We start from the raw sequence: 18267 nt of genomic DNA on the forward strand, positions 1-18267 counted from the left end.
CAGCACCTGTCAGGCGCTTGACAAGAACTTATACACCACTTGATCAACACCTTATTAGCTTCACTCTCAGTATTTCCTGAGCCATGCGATCATGGCCTCAGCTGCATGATCTGTGACTACTCAGCCCCGCGATCAGTGCCTACTCAGCCGTGCGATATGTGCCTGACATCCGATTGAGAAGTACTGTCACTCGCTTGATCAGTGATAATCAGCCGCTAGATCAGCGATCATCAACCGCTAGATCAGCATCTATCAACTATTTTATCAACACCTTTCAGACGCTTGATCAGCGCCTATCAGCTGCTTAATTAACACTTCTCAGCCAGTTGATCAGCACCTGAGAGCCGCTTGATCAGCGCCTATCAGCTGCTTGATTAGCACCTGTCAGCCAGTTGATTAGCACCTGTCAGCCGCTTAATCAGCACCTGTCAGCAGCTTGATCAGCATCTGTCAGCAGCTTTATCAGCACCTATCAGCTGCTTGATTAGCACCTGTCAGCATGTTGATCAACACCTGTCAGCCGCTTCATTAGCAACTGTCAGCCAGTTGATCAGCACCTGTCAGCTGCTTGATCAGCACCTGTAAGCCGCTTAAACAGTGCTGCCAGCCGCTTGATCAGTGCCTTCTCAGCTGCGCCATCAATGCCTACTTAGCCGAGAAACAGCCCCTACACTGCCGGGTGATCATAGTCTGTCGGCCGCTTGATCAGAGACTGTCAGACGCTTGATCAGCGCCTAATCACCCCCTCGATCAGCGCCTATTCAGCAGCGTGATCAGCACCTGTCAGCCGCTTGACAAGCTCCTATACACCACTTGATCAACACCTAATTAGCTTCGCTATCAGTATTTACTGAGCCATGCGATGCTCGCCTCAGCCGCATGATCTGTGCCTACTCAACCCCGCGATCACTGCCTACTCAGCCGTGCGATATGTGCCTGACAGCCGATTGAGAATTACTGTCAGCCGCTTGATCAGCGATTATCAGCCGCCAGATCAGCATCTGTCAAAGATTTAACAGCACCTGTCAGCCCCTTGATCAGCGATTATTAGCCGCTAGGTCAACATCTGTCATCGACTTTATCAGCACCTGTCAGCCACTTCATCAGCGCCTGTCAGCCACTTTATCATCGCCTAATCAGCTGCGCGATCAGCGCCTACTCAACGGCTTGATCAGTACCTGTCAGCCACTATATCAGCACCTGTCAGCCACTCTATCAGCACCTGTCAACTGCTTGATCAGCGACCACTTTGTTGCGTGATCAGTTCCTACTCAGCCACGTGATCCGTGACCCTCAGCCGGTTGATCAGCGCCTGTCAGCCGCTTGATCATTTCCTGCTCTGCTGGTCATTCAGCGCCTGGTCAACCACTTCATCAGAGCCTGTCAGCCACTTGACCAGTGCCCAATCAGCTGATTGAAAAGCGCCTACACAGCCGCGCGATAAGTGCCTCTCAGCCGCTTGACCAGCACCTGCCAGAAGTTTGATCAGGGCCTATCAGCCACTTGATCAGCACCTGCCAGCTGCTTGATGAGTGCCTATCAGCCGCTTGATTAGCACCTGTCAGCCAGTTGATCAGCACCTGTCAGCCCCTTGATCAGCGCCTATCAGCCGCTTGATTAGCCCCTGTCAGCCAGTTGATCAGCAATTGTTAGATGCTTGTTAAACACCTGTCAGCAGCTTGATCAGCACCTGTCAGCAGCTTTATCAGCACCTGTCAGCCGCTTAATCAGCACCTGTCAGCATGTTGATCAAAACCTTTCAGCCGCTTCATTAGCAACTGTCAGCCAGTTGATCAGCGGCTGTCAGCCGCTTCATTAGCCACTGTCAGCCAGTTGATCAGCACCTGTCAGCTGCTTGATCAGCACCTGAAAGCCGCTTAAACAGCACCTGACAGCCTCTTGATCATTGCCTTCTCAGCTGCGGGATCAATGCCTACTCATCTGCGAATCAGCCCCTAAACAGCCGCGTGATCATAGTCTGTAAGCCGCTTGATCAGAGACTGTCAGACACTTGATCAGCGCCTAATCACCCCCTCGATCAGCGCATATTCAGCGGCGTGACCAGCACCTGTCAGCCGCTTGACAAGCTCCTATACACCACTTGATCAACACCTAATTAGCTTCGCTATCAGTATTTACTGAGCCATGCGATCATCGCCTCAGCCGCATGATCTGTGCCTACTCAGCCCCGCGATCAATGTCTACTCAGCCATGCGATATGTGCCTGAAAGCCGATTGAGAAGTACTGTCAGTCGCTTGATCAGCGATTATCAGCCGCTAGATCAGCATCTATTAACGACTTTATCAGCACCTTTCAGCCGCTTGATCAGCGCCTGTCAGCTGCTTGATCAGCGATTATCAGCCGCTAGATCAAGATCTGTCAACGACTTGATCATCACCTGTCAGCCACTTGATCAGCGCCTGTCAGCCACTTTATCATTGCCTAATCAGCTGCGCGATCAGCGCCTACTCAGCCGCTTGATCGGAATCTGTCAGCCAGTTGATCAGCACCTGTCAGCCGCTTGATCATCACCTGTCAGCAGCTTTATCAGCACCTATCAGCTGCTTGATTAGCACCTGTCAGCATGTTGATCAACACCTGTTAGCCGCTTCATTAGCACCTCTCAGCCAGTTGATCAGCACCTGTCAGCTGCTTGATCAGCACATATAACCGGCTTCATCAGTGCCCGTCAGCTGCTTGATCATTGCCTTCTCAGCTGGGCTATCAGCGCCTACTCAGCCGCGAATCAGCCCCTACACAGACGCGTGATCATAGTCTGCCAGCCGCTTGAGCAGAGACTGTCAGGCGCTTGATCAGCGCCTAATCACCCCCTCCATCAGCGCCTACTGAGCAGGGTGATCAGCACCTGTCAGGCGCTTGACAAGAACTTATACACCACTTGATCAACATCTTATTAGCTTCACTCTCAGTATTTTCTGAGCCATGCGATCATGGCCTCAGCTGCATGATCTGTGCCTACTAGTACAGCCCCGCGATCAGTGCCTACTCAGCCGTGCGATATGTGCCTGACATCCGATTGAGAAGTACTGTCACTCGCTTGATCAGTGATAATCAGCCGCTAGATCAGCGATCATCAACCGCTAGATCAGCATCTGTCAACTACTTTATCAGCACCTTTCAGACGCTTGATCAGCGCCTATCAGCTGCTTAATTAACACTTCTCAGCCAGTTGATCAGCACCTGAGAGCCGCTTGATCAGCGCCTATCAGCTGCTTGATTAGCACCTGTCAGCCAGTTGATTAGCACCTGTCAGCCGCTTAATCAGCACCTGTCAGCAGCTTGATCAGCATCTGTCAGCAGCTTTATCAGCACCTATCAGCTGCTTGATTAGCACCTGTCAGCATGTTGATCAACACCTGTCAGCCGCTTCATTAGCAACTGTCAGCCAGTTGATCAGCACCTGTCAGCTGCTTGATCAGCACCTGTAAGCCGCTTAAACAGTGCTGCCAGCCGCTTGATCAGTGCCTTCTCAGCTGCGCCATCAATGCCTACTTAGCCGAGAAACAGCCCCTACACTGCCGGGTGATCATAGTCTGTCGGCCGCTTGATCAGAGACTGTCAGACGCTTGATCAGCGCCTAATCACCCCCTCGATCAGCGCCTATTCAGCAGCGTGATCAGCACCTGTCAGCCGCTTGACAAGCTCCTATACACCACTTGATCAACACCTAATTAGCTTCGCTATCAGTATTTACTGAGCCATGCGATGCTCGCCTCAGCCGCATGATCTGTGCCTACTCAACCCCGCGATCACTGCCTACTCAGCCGTGTGATATGTGCCTGACAGCCGATTGAGAATTACTGTCAGCCGCTTGATCAGCGATTATCAGCCGCCAGATCAGCATCTGTCAAAGATTTAACAGCACCTGTCAGCCCCTTGATCAGCGATTATTAGCCGCTAGATCAACATCTGTCAACGACTTTATCAGCACCTGTCAGCCACTTCATCAGCGCCTGTCAGCCGCTTTATCATCGCCTAATCAGCTGCGCGATCAGTGCCTACTCAACGGCTTGATCAGTACCTGTCAGCCACTTTATCAGCACCTGTCAGCCACTCTATCAGCACCTGTCAACTGCTTGATCAGCGACCACTTTGCTGCGTGATCAGTTCCTACTCAGCCACGTGATCCGTGACCCTCAACCGGTTGATCAGCGCATGTCAGCCGCTTGATCATTTCCTGCTCTGCTGGTCATTCAGCGCCTGGTCAACCACTTCATCAGTGCCTGTCAGCCACTTGACCAGTGCCCAATCAGCTGATTGAAAAGCGCCTACACAGCCGCGCGATAAGTGCCTCTCAGCCGCTTGACAAGCACCTGTCAGAAGTTTGATCAGGGCCTATCAGCCACTTGATCAGCACCTGCCAGCTACTTGATGAGTGCCTATCAGCCGCTTGATTAGCACCTGTCAGCCAGTTGATCAGCACCTGTCAGCCCCTTGATCAGCGCCTATCAGCCGCTTGATCAGCACCTGAAAGCCGCTTGATGAGTGCCTATCAGCCGCTTGATTAGCACCTGTCAGCCAGTTGACCAGCACCTGTCAGCCGCTTGATAAGCGCCTATCAGTGGCTTGATTAGCCCCTGTCAGCCAGTTGATCAGCAATTGTTAGATGCTTGTTAAACACCTGTCAGCAGGTTGATCAGCACCTGTCAGCAGCTTTATCAGCACTTGTCAGCCGCTTAATCAGCACCTGTCAGCATGTTGATCAAAACCTTTCACCCGCTTCATTAGCAACTGTCAGCCAGTTGATCAGTGGCTGTCAGCGGCTTCATTAGCAACTGTCAGCCAGTTGATCAGCACCTGTCAGCTGCTTGATCAGCACCTGAAATCCGCTTAAACAGCACCTGACAGCCTCTTGATCATTGCCTTCTCAGCTGCGGGATCAATGCCTACTCATCTGCGAATCAGCCCCTAAACAGCCGCGTGATCATAGTCTGTAAGCCGCTTGATCAGAGACTGTCAGACACTTGATCAGCGCCTAATCACCCCCTCGATCAGCGCATATTCAGCGGCGTGATCAGCACCTGTCAGCCGCTTGACAAGCTCCTATACACCACTTGATCAACACCTAATTAGCTTCGCTATCAGTATTTACTGAGCCATGCGATCATCGCCTCAGCCGCATGATCTGTGCCTACTCAGCCCCGCGATCAATGTCTACTCAGTCATGCGATATGTGCCTGAAAGCCGATTGAGAAGTACTGTCAGTCGCTTGATCAGCGATTATCAGCCGCTAGATCAGCATCTATTAATGACTTTATCAGCACCTTTCAGCCGCTTGATCAGCGCCTGTCAGCTGCTTGATCAGCGATTATCAGCCGCTAGATCAAGATCTGTCAACGACTTGATCAGCACCTGTCAGCCACTTGATCAGCGCCTGTCAGCCACTTTATCATTGCCTAATCAGCTGCGCGATCAGCGCCTACTCAGCCGCTTGATCAGAATCTGTCAGCCAGTTGATCAGCACCTGTCAGCCGCTTGATCAGCACCTGTCAGCAGCTTTATCAGCACCTATCAGCTGCTTGATTAGCACCTGTCAGCATGTTGATCAACACCTGTCAGCCGCTTCATTAGCACCTCTCAGCCAGTTGATCAGCACCTGTCAGCTGCTTGATCAGCACATGTAACCGGCTTCATCAGTGCCCGTCAGCTGCTTGATCATTGCCTTCTCAGCTGGGCTATCAGCGCCTACTCAGCCGCGAATCAGCCCCTACACAGACGCGTGATCATAGTCTGCCAGCCGCTTGAGCAGAGACCGTCAGGCGCTTGATCAGCGCCTAATCACCCCCTCCATCAGCGCCTATTGAGCAGGGCGATCAGCACCTGTCAGGCGCTTGACAAGAACTTATACACCACTTGATCAACACCTTATTAGCTTCACTCTCAGTATTTCCTGAGCCATGCGATCATGGCCTCAGCTGCATGATCTGTGCCTACTCAGCCCCGCGATCAGTGCCTACTCAGCCGTGCGATATGTGCCTGACATCCGATTGAGAAGTACTGTCACTCGCTTGATCAGTGATAATCAGCCGCTAGATCAGCGATCATCAACCGCTAGATCAGCATCTGTCAAGTACTTTATCAGCACCTTTCAGACGCTTGATCAGCGCCTATCAGCTGCTTAATTAACACTTCTCAGCCAGTTGATCAGCACCTGAGAGCCGCTTGATCAGCGCCTATCAGCTGCTTGATTAGCACCTGTCAGCCAGTTGATTAGCACCTGTCAGCCGCTTAATCAGCACCTGTCAGCAGCTTGATCAGCATCTGTCAGCAGCTTTATCAGCACCTATCAGCTGCTTGATTAGCACCTGTCAGCATGTTGATCAACACCTGTCAGCCGCTTCATTAGCAACTGTCAGCCAGTTGATCAGCACCTGTAAGCCGCTTAAACAGTGCTGCCAGCCGCTTGATCAGTGCCTTCTCAGCTGCACCATCAATGCCTACTTAGCCGAGAAACAGCCCCTACACTGCCGGGTGATCATAGTCTGTCGGCCGCTTGATCAGAGACTGTCAGACGCTTGATCAGCGCCTAATCACCCCCTCGATCAGCGCCTATTCAGCAGCGTGATCAGCACCTGTCAGCCGCTTGACAAGCTCCTATACACCACTTGATCAACACCTAATTAGCTTCGCTATCAGTATTTACTGAGCCATGCGATGCTCGCCTCAGCCGCATGATCTGTGCCTACTCAACCCCGCGATCACTGCCTACTCAGCCGTGCGATATGTGCCTGACAGCCGATTGAGAATTACTGTCAGCCGCTTGATCAGCGATTATCAGCCGCCAGATCAGCATCTGTCAAAGATTTAACAGCACCTTTCAGCCCCTTGATCAGCGATTATTAGCCGCTAGATCAACATCTGTCAACGACTTTATCAGCACCTGTCAGCCACTTCATCAGCGCCTGTCAGCCGCTTTATCATCGCCTAATCAGCTGTGCGATCAGTGCCTACTCAACGGCTTGATCAGTACCTGTCAGCCACTTTATCAGCACCTGTCAGCCACTCTATCAGCACCTGTCAACTGCTTGATCAGCGACCACTTTGCTGCGTGATCAGTTCCTACTCAGCCACGTGATCCGTGACCCTCAGCCGGTTGATCAGCGCCTGTCAGCCGCTTGATCATTTCCTGCTCTGCTGGTCATTCAGCGCCTGGTCAACCACTTCATCAGTGCCTGTCAGCCACTTGACCAGTGCCCAATCAGCTGATTGAAAAGTGCCTACACAGCCGCGCGATAAGTGCCTCTCAGCCGCTTGACCAGCACCTGTCAGAAGTTTGATCAGGGCCTATCAGCCACTTGATCAGCACCTGTCAGCCGCTTGATGAGTGCCTATCAGCCGCTTGATTAGCACCTGTCAGCCAGTTGATCAGCACCTGTCAGCCCCTTGATCAGCACCTGTCAGCAGCTTTATCAGCACCTATCAGCTGCTTGATTAGCACCTGTCAGCATGTTGATCAACACCTGTCAGCCGCTTCATTAGCACCTCTCAGCCAGTTGATCAGCACCTGTCAGCTGCTTGATCAGCACATGTAACCGGCTTCATCAGTGCCCGTCAGCTGCTTGATCATTGCCTTCTCAGCTGGGCTATCAGCGCCTACTCAGCCGCAAATCAGCCCCTACACAGACGCGTGATCATAGTCTGCCAGCCGCTTGAGCAGAGACCGTCAGGCGCTTGATCAGCGCCTAATCACCCCCTCCATCAGCGCCTATTGAGCAGGGCGATCAGCACCTGTCAGGCGCTTGACAAGAACTTATACACCACTTGATCAACACCTTATTAGCTTCACTCTCAGTATTTCCTGAGCCATGCGATCATGGCCTCAGCTGCATGATCTGTGCCTACTCAGCCCCGCGATCAGTGCCTACTCAGCCGTGCGATATGTGCCTGACATCCGATTGAGAAGTACTGTCACTCGCTTGATCAGTGATAATCAGCCGCTAGATCAGCGATCATCAACCGCTAGATCAGCATCTGTCAACTACTTTATCAGCACCTTTCAGACGCTTGATCAGCGCCTATCAGCTGCTTAATTAACACTTCTCAGCCAGTTGATCAGCACCTGAGAGCCGCTTGATCAGCGCCTATCAGCTGCTTGATTAGCACCTGTCAGCCAGTTGATCAGCACCTGTCAGCCCCTTGATCAGCGCCTATCAGCCGCTTGATCAGCACCTGTCAGCCGCTTGATGAGTGCCTATCAGCCGCTTGATTAGCACCTGTCAGCCAGTTGACCAGCACCTGTCAGTCGCTTGATAAGCGCCTATCAGTGGCTTGATTAGCACCTGTCAGCCAGTTGATCAGCACCTGTCAGCCCCTTGATCAGCGCCTATCAGCCGCTTGATCAGCACCTGTCAGCAGCTTTATCAGCACCTATCAGCTGCTTGATTAGCACCTGTCAGCATGTTGATCAACACCTGTCAGCCGCTTCATTAGCACCTCTCAGCCAGTTGATCAGCACCTGTCAGCTGCTTGATCAGCACATATAACCGGCTTCATCAGTGCCCGTCAGCTGCTTGATCATTGCCTTCTCAGCTGGGCTATCAGCGCCTATTCAGCCGCGAATCAGCCCCTACACAGACGCGTGATCATAGTCTGCCAGCCGCTTGAGCAGAGACTGTCAGGCGCTTGATCAGCGCCTAATCACCCCCTCCATCAGCGCCTATTGAGCAGGGCGATCAGCACCTGTCAGGCGCTTGACAAGAACTTATACACCACTTGATCAACACCTTATTAGCTTCACTCTCAGTATTTCCTGAGCCATGCGATCATGGCCTCAGCTGTATGATCTGTGCCTACTCAGCCCCGCGATCAGTGCCTACTCAGCCGTGCGATATGTGCCTGACATCCGATTGAGAAGTACTGTCACTCGCTTGATCAGTGATAATCAGCTGCTAGATCAGCGATCATCAACCGCTAGATCAGCATCTGTCAACTACTTTATCAGCACCTTTCAGACGCTTAATCAGCGCCTATCAGCTGCTTAATTAACACTTCTCAGCCAGTTGATCAGCACCTGAGAGCCGCTTGATCAGCGCCTATCAGCTGCTTGATTAGCACCTGTCAGCCAGTTGATTAGCACCTGTCAGCCGCTTAATCAGCACCTGTCAGCAGCTTGATCAGCATCTGTCAGCAGCTTTATCAGCACCTATCAGCTGCTTGATTAGCACCTGTCAGCATGTTGATCAACACCTGTCAGCCGCTTCATTAGCAACTGTCAGCCAGTTGATCAGCACCTGTCAGCTGCTTGATCAGCACCTGTAAGCCGCTTAAACAGTGCTGCCAGCCGCTTGATCAGTGCCTTCTCAGCTGCGCCATCAATGCCTACTTAGCCGAGAAACAGCCCCTACACTGCCGGGTGATCATAGTCTGTCGGCCGCTTGATCAGAGACTGTCAGACGCTTGATCAGCGCCTAATCACCCCCTCGATCAGCGCCTATTCAGCAGCGTGATCAGCACCTGTCAGCCGCTTGATAAGCGCCTATCAGTGGCTTGATTAGCCCCTGTCAGCCAGTTGATCAGCAATTGTTAGATGCTTGTTAAACACCTGTCAGCAGGTTGATCAGCACCTGTCAGCAGCTTTATCAGCACCTGTCAGCCGCTTAATCAGCACCTGTCAGCATGTTGATCAAAACCTTTCACCCGCTTCATTAGCAACTGTCAGCCAGTTGATCAGTGGCTGTCAGCGGCTTCATTAGCAACTGTCAGCCAGTTGATCAGCACCTGTCAGCTGCTTGATCAGCACCTGAAAGCCGCTTAAACAGCACCGACAGCCTCTTGATCATTGCCTTCTCAGCTGCGGGATCAATGCCTACTCATCTGCGAATCAGCCCCTAAACAGCCGCGTGATCATAGTCTGTAAGCCGCTTGATCAGAGACTTTCAGACACTTGATCAGCGCCTAATCACCCCCTCGATCAGCGCATATTCAGCGGCGTGATCAGCACCTGTCAGCCGCTTGACAAGCTCCTATACACCACTTGATCAACACCTAATTAGCTTCACTATCAGTATTTACTGAGCCATGCGATCATCGCCTCAGCCGCATGATCTGTGCCTACTCAGCCCCGCGATCAATATCTACTCAGTCATGCGATATGTGCCTGAAAGCCGATTGAGAAGTACTGTCAGTCGCTTGATCAGCGATTATCAGCCGCTAGATCAGCATCTATTAACGACTTTATCAGCACCTTTCAGCCGCTTGATCAGCGCCTGTCAGCTGCTTGATCAGCGATTATCAGCCGCTAGATCAAGATCTGTCAACGACTTGATCAGCACCTGTCAGCCACTTGATCAGCGCCTGTCAGCCACTTTATCATTGCCTAATCAGCTGCGCGATCAGCGCCTACTCAGCCGCTTGATCAGAATCTGTCAGCCAGTTGATCAGCACCTGTCAGCCGCTTGATCAGCACCTGTCAGCAGCTTTATCAGCACCTATCAGCTGCTTGATTAGCACCTGTCAGCATGTTGATCAACACCTGTCAGCCGCTTCATTAGCACCTCTCAGCCAGTTGATCAGCACCTGTCAGCTGCTTGATCAGCACATGTAACCGGCTTCATCAGTGCCCGTCAGCTGCTTGATCATTGCCTTCTCAGCTGGGCTATCAGCGCCTACTCAGCCGCGAATCAGCCCCTACACAGACGCGTGATCATAGTCTGCCAGCCGCTTGAGCAGAGACTGTCAGGCGCTTGATCAGCGCCTAATCACCCCCTCCATCAGCGCCTATTGAGCAGGGCGATCAGCACCTGTCAGGCGCTTGACAAGAACTTATACACCACTTGATCAACACCTTATTAGCTTCACTCTCAGTATTTCCTGAGCCATGCGATCATGGCCTCAGCTGCATGATCTGTGCCTACTCAGCCCCGCGATCAGTGCCTACTCAGCCGTGCGATATGTGCCTGACATCCGATTGAGAAGTACTGTCACTCGCTTGATCAGTGATAATCAGCCGCTAGATCAGCGATCATCAACCGCTAGATCAGCATCTGTCAACTACTTTATCAGCACCTTTCAGACGCTTGATCAGCGCCTATCAGCTGCTTAATTAACACTTCTCAGCCAGTTGATCAGCACCTGAGAGCCGCTTGATCAGCGCCTATCAGCTGCTTGATTAGCACCTGTCAGCCAGTTGATTAGCACCTGTCAGCCGCTTAATCAGCACCTGTCAGCAGCTTGATCAGCATCTGTCAGCAGCTTTATCAGCACCTATCAGCTGCTTGATTAGCACCTGTCAGCATGTTGATCAACACCTGTCAGCCGCTTCATTAGCAACTGTCAGCCAGTTGATCAGCACCTGTAAGCCGCTTAAACAGTGCTGCCAGCCGCTTGATCAGTGCCTTCTCAGCTGCACCATCAATGCCTACTTAGCCGAGAAACAGCCCCTACACTGCCGGGTGATCATAGTCTGTCGGCCGCTTGATCAGAGACTGTCAGACGCTTGATCAGCGCCTAATCACCCCCTCGATCAGCGCCTATTCAGCAGCGTGATCAGCACCTGTCAGCCGCTTGACAAGCTCCTATACACCACTTGATCAACACCTAATTAGCTTCGCTATCAGTATTTACTGAGCCATGCGATGCTCGCCTCAGCCGCATGATCTGTGCCTACTCAACCCCGCGATCACTGCCTACTCAGCCGTGCGATATGTGCCTGACAGCCGATTGAGAATTACTGTCAGCCGCTTGATCAGCGATTATCAGCCGCCAGATCAGCATCTGTCAAAGATTTAACAGCACCTTTCAGCCCCTTGATCAGCGATTATTAGCCGCTAGATCAACATCTGTCAACGACTTTATCAGCACCTGTCAGCCACTTCATCAGCGCCTGTCAGCCGCTTTATCATCGCCTAATCAGCTGTGCGATCAGTGCCTACTCAACGGCTTGATCAGTACCTGTCAGCCACTTTATCAGCACCTGTCAGCCACTCTATCAGCACCTGTCAACTGCTTGATCAGCGACCACTTTGCTGCGTGATCAGTTCCTACTCAGCCACGTGATCCGTGACCCTCAGCCGGTTGATCAGCGCCTGTCAGCCGCTTGATCATTTCCTGCTCTTCTGGTCATTCAGCGCCTGGTCAACCACTTCATCAGTGCCTGTCAGCCACTTGACCAGTGCCCAATCAGCTGATTGAAAAGTGCCTACACAGCCGCGCGATAAGTGCCTCTCAGCCGCTTGACCAGCACCTGTCAGAAGTTTGATCAGGGCCTATCAGCCACTTGATCAGCACCTGTCAGCCGCTTGATGAGTGCCTATCAGCCGCTTGATTAGCACCTGTCAGCCAGTTGATCAGCACCTGTCAGCCCCTTGATCAGCACCTGTCAGCAGCTTTATCAGCACCTATCAGCTGCTTGATTAGCACCTGTCAGCATGTTGATCAACACCTGTCAGCCGCTTCATTAGCACCTCTCAGCCAGTTGATCAGCACCTGTCAGCTGCTTGATCAGCACATGTAACCGGCTTCATCAGTGCCCGTCAGCTGCTTGATCATTGCCTTCTCAGCTGGGCTATCAGCGCCTACTCAGCCGCAAATCAGCCCCTACACAGACGCGTGATCATAGTCTGCCAGCCGCTTGAGCAGAGACCGTCAGGCGCTTGATCAGCGCCTAATCACCCCCTCCATCAGCGCCTATTGAGCAGGGCGATCAGCACCTGTCAGGCGCTTGACAAGAACTTATACACCACTTGATCAACACCTTATTAGCTTCACTCTCAGTATTTCCTGAGCCATGCGATCATGGCCTCAGCTGCATGATCTGTGCCTACTCAGCCCCGCGATCAGTGCCTACTCAGCCGTGCGATATGTGCCTGACATCCGATTGAGAAGTACTGTCACTCGCTTGATCAGTGATAATCAGCCGCTAGATCAGCGATCATCAACCGCTAGATCAGCATCTGTCAACTACTTTATCAGCACCTTTCAGACGCTTGATCAGCGCCTATCAGCTGCTTAATTAACACTTCTCAGCCAGTTGATCAGCACCTGAGAGCCGCTTGATCAGCGCCTATCAGCTGCTTGATTAGCACCTGTCAGCCAGTTGATCAGCACCTGTCAGCCCCTTGATCAGCGCCTATCAGCCGCTTGATCAGCACCTGTCAGCCGCTTGATGAGTGCCTATCAGCCGCTTGATTAGCACCTGTCAGCCAGTTGACCAGCACCTGTCAGTCGCTTGATAAGCGCCTATCAGTGGCTTGATTAGCACCTGTCAGCCAGTTGATCAGCACCTGTCAGCCCCTTGATCAGCGCCTATCAGCCGCTTGATCAGCACCTGTCAGCAGCTTTATCAGCACCTATCAGCTGCTTGATTAGCACCTGTCAGCATGTTGATCAACACCTGTCAGCCGCTTCATTAGCACCTCTCAGCCAGTTGATCAGCACCTGTCAGCTGCTTGATCAGCACATATAACCGGCTTCATCAGTGCCCGTCAGCTGCTTGATCATTGCCTTCTCAGCTGGGCTATCAGCGCCTATTCAGCCGCGAATCAGCCCCTACACAGACGCGTGATCATAGTCTGCCAGCCGCTTGAGCAGAGACTGTCAGGCGCTTGATCAGCGCCTAATCACCCCCTCCATCAGCGCCTATTGAGCAGGGCGATCAGCACCTGTCAGGCGCTTGACAAGAACTTATACACCACTTGATCAACACCTTATTAGCTTCACTCTCAGTATTTCCTGAGCCATGCGATCATGGCCTCAGCTGTATGATCTGTGCCTACTCAGCCCCGCGATCAGTGCCTACTCAGCCGTGCGATATGTGCCTGACATCCGATTGAGAAGTACTGTCACTCGCTTGATCAGTGATAATCAGCTGCTAGATCAGCGATCATCAACCGCTAGATCAGCATCTGTCAACTACTTTATCAGCACCTTTCAGACGCTTAATCAGCGCCTATCAGCTGCTTAATTAACACTTCTCAGCCAGTTGATCAGCACCTGAGAGCCGCTTGATCAGCGCCTATCAGCTGCTTGATTAGCACCTGTCAGCCAGTTGATTAGCACCTGTCAGCCGCTTAATCAGCACCTGTCAGCAGCTTGATCAGCATCTGTCAGCAGCTTTATCAGCACCTATCAGCTGCTTGATTAGCACCTGTCAGCATGTTGATCAACACCTGTCAGCCGCTTCATTAGCAACTGTCAGCCAGTTGATCAGCACCTGTCAGCTGCTTGATCAGCACCTGTAAGCCGCTTAAACAGTGCTGCCAGCCGCTTGATCAGTGCCTTCTCAGCTGCGCCATCAATGCCTACTTAGCCGAGAAACAGCCCCTACACTGCCGGGTGATCATAGTCTGTCGGCCGCTTGATCAGAGACTGTCAGACGCTTGATCAGCGCCTAATCACCCCCTCGATCAGCGCCTATTCAGCAGCGTGATCAGCACCTGTCAGCCGCTTGATAAGCGCCTATCAGTGGCTTGATTAGCCCCTGTCAGCCAGTTGATCAGCAATTGTTAGATGCTTGTTAAACACCTGTCAGCAGGTTGATCAGCACCTGTCAGCAGCTTTATCAGCACCTGTCAGCCGCTTAATCAGCACCTGTCAGCATGTTGATCAAAACCTTTCACCCGCTTCATTAGCAACTGTCAGCCAGTTGATCAGTGGCTGTCAGCGGCTTCATTAGCAACTGTCAGCCAGTTGATCAGCACCTGTCAGCTGCTTGATCAGCACCTGAAAGCCGCTTAAACAGCACCGACAGCCTCTTGATCATTGCCTTCTCAGCTGCGGGATCAATGCCTACTCATCTGCGAATCAGCCCCTAAACAGCCGCGTGATCATAGTCTGTAAGCCGCTTGATCAGAGACTTTCAGACACTTGATCAGCGCCTAATCACCCCCTCGATCAGCGCATATTCAGCGGCGTGATCAGCACCTGTCAGCCGCTTGACAAGCTCCTATACACCACTTGATCAACACCTAATTAGCTTCACTATCAGTATTTACTGAGCCATGCGATCATCGCCTCAGCCGCATGATCTGTGCCTACTCAGCCCCGCGATCAATATCTACTCAGTCATGCGATATGTGCCTGAAAGCCGATTGAGAAGTACTGTCAGTCGCTTGATCAGCGATTATCAGCCGCTAGATCAGCATCTATTAACGACTTTATCAGCACCTTTCAGCCGCTTGATCAGCGCCTGTCAGCTGCTTGATCAGCGATTATCAGCCGCTAGATCAAGATCTGTCAACGACTTGATCAGCACCTGTCAGCCACTTGATCAGCGCCTGTCAGCCACTTTATCATTGCCTAATCAGCTGCGCGATCAGCGCCTACTCAGCCGCTTGATCAGAATCTGTCAGCCAGTTGATCAGCACCTGTCAGCCGCTTGATCAGCACCTGTCAGCAGCTTTATCAGCACCTATCAGCTGCTTGATTAGCACCTGTCAGCATGTTGATCAACACCTGTCAGCCGCTTCATTAGCACCTCTCAGCCAGTTGATCAGCACCTGTCAGCTGCTTGATCAGCACATGTAACCGGCTTCATCAGTGCCCGTCAGCTGCTTGATCATTGCCTTCTCAGCTGGGCTATCAGCGCCTACTCAGCCGCGAATCAGCCCCTACACAGACGCGTGATCATAGTCTGCCAGCCGCTTGAGCAGAGACTGTCAGGCGCTTGATCAGCGCCTAATCACCCCCTCCATCAGCGCCTATTGAGCAGGGCGATCAGCACCTGTCAGGCGCTTGACAAGAACTTATACACCACTTGATCAACACCTTATTAGCTTCACTCTCAGTATTTCCTGAGCCATGCGATCATGGCCTCAGCTGCATGATCTGTGCCTACTCAGCCCCGCGATCAGTGCCTACTCAGCCGTGCGATATGTGCCTGACATCCGATTGAGAAGTACTGTCACTCGCTTGATCAGTGATAATCAGCCGCTAGATCAGCGATCATCAACCGCTAGATCAGCATCTGTCAAGTACTTTATCAGCACCTTTCAGACGCTTGATCAGCGCCTATCAGCTGCTTAATTAACACTTCTCAGCCAGTTGATCAGCACCTGAGAGCCGCTTGATCAGCGCCTATCAGCTGCTTGATTAGCACCTGTCAGCCAGTTGATTAGCACCTGTCAGCCGCTTAATCAGCACCTGTCAGCAGCTTGATCAGCATCTGTCAGCAGCTTTATCAGCACCTATCAGCTGCTTGATTAGCACCTGTCAGCATGTTGATCAACACCTGTCAGCCGCTTCATTAGCAACTGTCAGCCAGTTGATCAGCACCTGTAAGCCGCTTAAACAGTGCTGCCAGCCGCTTGATCAGTGCCTTCTCAGCTGCACCATCAATGCCTACTTAGCCGAGAAACAGCCCCTACACTGCCGGGTGATCATAGTCTGTCGGCCGCTTGATCAGAGACTGTCAGACGCTTGATCAGCGCCTAATCACCCCCTCGATCAGCGCCTATTCAGCAGCGTGATCAGCACCTGTCAGCCGCTTGACAAGCTCCTATACACCACTTGATCAACACCTAATTAGCTTCGCTATCAGTATTTACTGAGCCATGCGATGCTCGCCTCAGCCGCATGATCTGTGCCTACTCAACCCCGCGATCACTGCCTACTCAGCCGTGCGATATGTGCCTGACAGCCGATTGAGAATTACTGTCAGCCGCTTGATCAGCGATTATCAGCCGCCAGATCAGCATCTGTCAAAGATTTAACAGCACCTTTCAGCCCCTTGATCAGCGATTATTAGCCGCTAGATCAACATCTGTCAACGACTTTATCAGCACCTGTCAGCCACTTCATCAGCGCCTGTCAGCCGCTTTATCATCGCCTAATCAGCTGTGCGATCAGTGCCTACTCAACGGCTTGATCAGTACCTGTCAGCCACTTTATCAGCACCTGTCAGCCACTCTATCAGCACCTGTCAACTGCTTGATCAGCGACCACTTTGCTGCGTGATCAGTTCCTACTCAGCCACGTGATCCGTGACCCTCAGCCGGTTGATCAGCGCCTGTCAGCCGCTTGATCATTTCCTGCTCTGCTGGTCATTCAGCGCCTGGTCAACCACTTCATCAGTGCCTGTCAGCCACTTGACCAGTGCCCAATCAGCTGATTGAAAAGTGCCTACACAGCCGCGCGATAAGTGCCTCTCAGCCGCTTGACCAGCACCTGTCAGAAGTTTGATCAGGGCCTATCAGCCACTTGATCAGCACCTGTCAGCCGCTTGATGAGTGCCTATCAGCCACTTGATTAGCACCTGTCAGCCAGTTGATCAGCACCTGAGAGCCGCTTGATCAGCGCCTATCAGCTGCTTGATTAGCACCTGTCAGCCAGGTGATCAGCACCTGTCAGCCCCTTGATCAGCGCCTATCAGCCGCTTAATCAGCACCTGTCAGCCGCTTGATGAGTGCCTATCAGCCGCTTGATTAGCACCTGTCAGCCAGTTGACCAGCACCTGTCAGTCGCTTGATAAGCGCCTATCAGTGGCTTGATTAGCACCTGTCAGCCAGTTGATCAGCACCTGTCAGCCCCTTGATCAGCGCCTATCAGCCGCTTGATCAGCACCTGTCAGCAGCTTTATCAGCACCTATCAGCTGCTTGATTAGCACCTGTCAGCATGTTGATCAACACCTGTCAGCCGCTTCATTAGCACCTCTCAGCCAGTTGATCAGCACCTGTCAGCTGCTTGATCAGCACATATAACCGGCTTCATCAGTGCCCGTCAGCTGCTTGATCATTGCCTTCTCAGCTGGGCTATCAGCGCCTACTCAGCCGCGAATCAGCCCCTACACAGACGCATGATCATAGTCTGCCAGCCGCTTGAGCAGAGACTTTCAGGCGCTTGATCAGCGCCTAATCACCCCCTCCATCAGCGCCTATTGAGCAGGGCGATCAGCACCTGTCAGGCGCTTGACAAGAACTTATACACCACTTGATCAACACCTTATTAGCTTCACTCTCAGTATTTCCTGAGCCATGCGATCATGGCCTCAGCTGTATGATCTGTGCCTACTCAGCCCCGCGATCAGTGCCTACTCAGCCGTGCGATATGTGCCTGACATCCGATTGAGAAGTACTGTCACTCGCTTGATCAGTGATAATCAGCCGCTAGATCAGCGATCATCAACCGCTAGATCAGCATCTGTCAACTACTTTATCAGCACCTTTCAGACGCTGGATCAGCGCCTATCAGCTGCTTAATTAACACTTCTCAGCCAGTTGATCAGCACCTGAGAGCCGCTTGATCAGCGCCTATCAGCTGCTTGATTAGCACCTGTCAGCCAGTTGATTAGCACCTGTCAGCCGCTTAATCA

The sequence above is a fragment of the Bubalus kerabau genome, unplaced genomic scaffold, assembly GCF_029407905.1.
Source record: "Bubalus kerabau isolate K-KA32 ecotype Philippines breed swamp buffalo unplaced genomic scaffold, PCC_UOA_SB_1v2 scaffold_25, whole genome shotgun sequence".
Classification (NCBI taxonomy): Eukaryota; Metazoa; Chordata; class Mammalia; order Artiodactyla; family Bovidae; genus Bubalus; species Bubalus kerabau.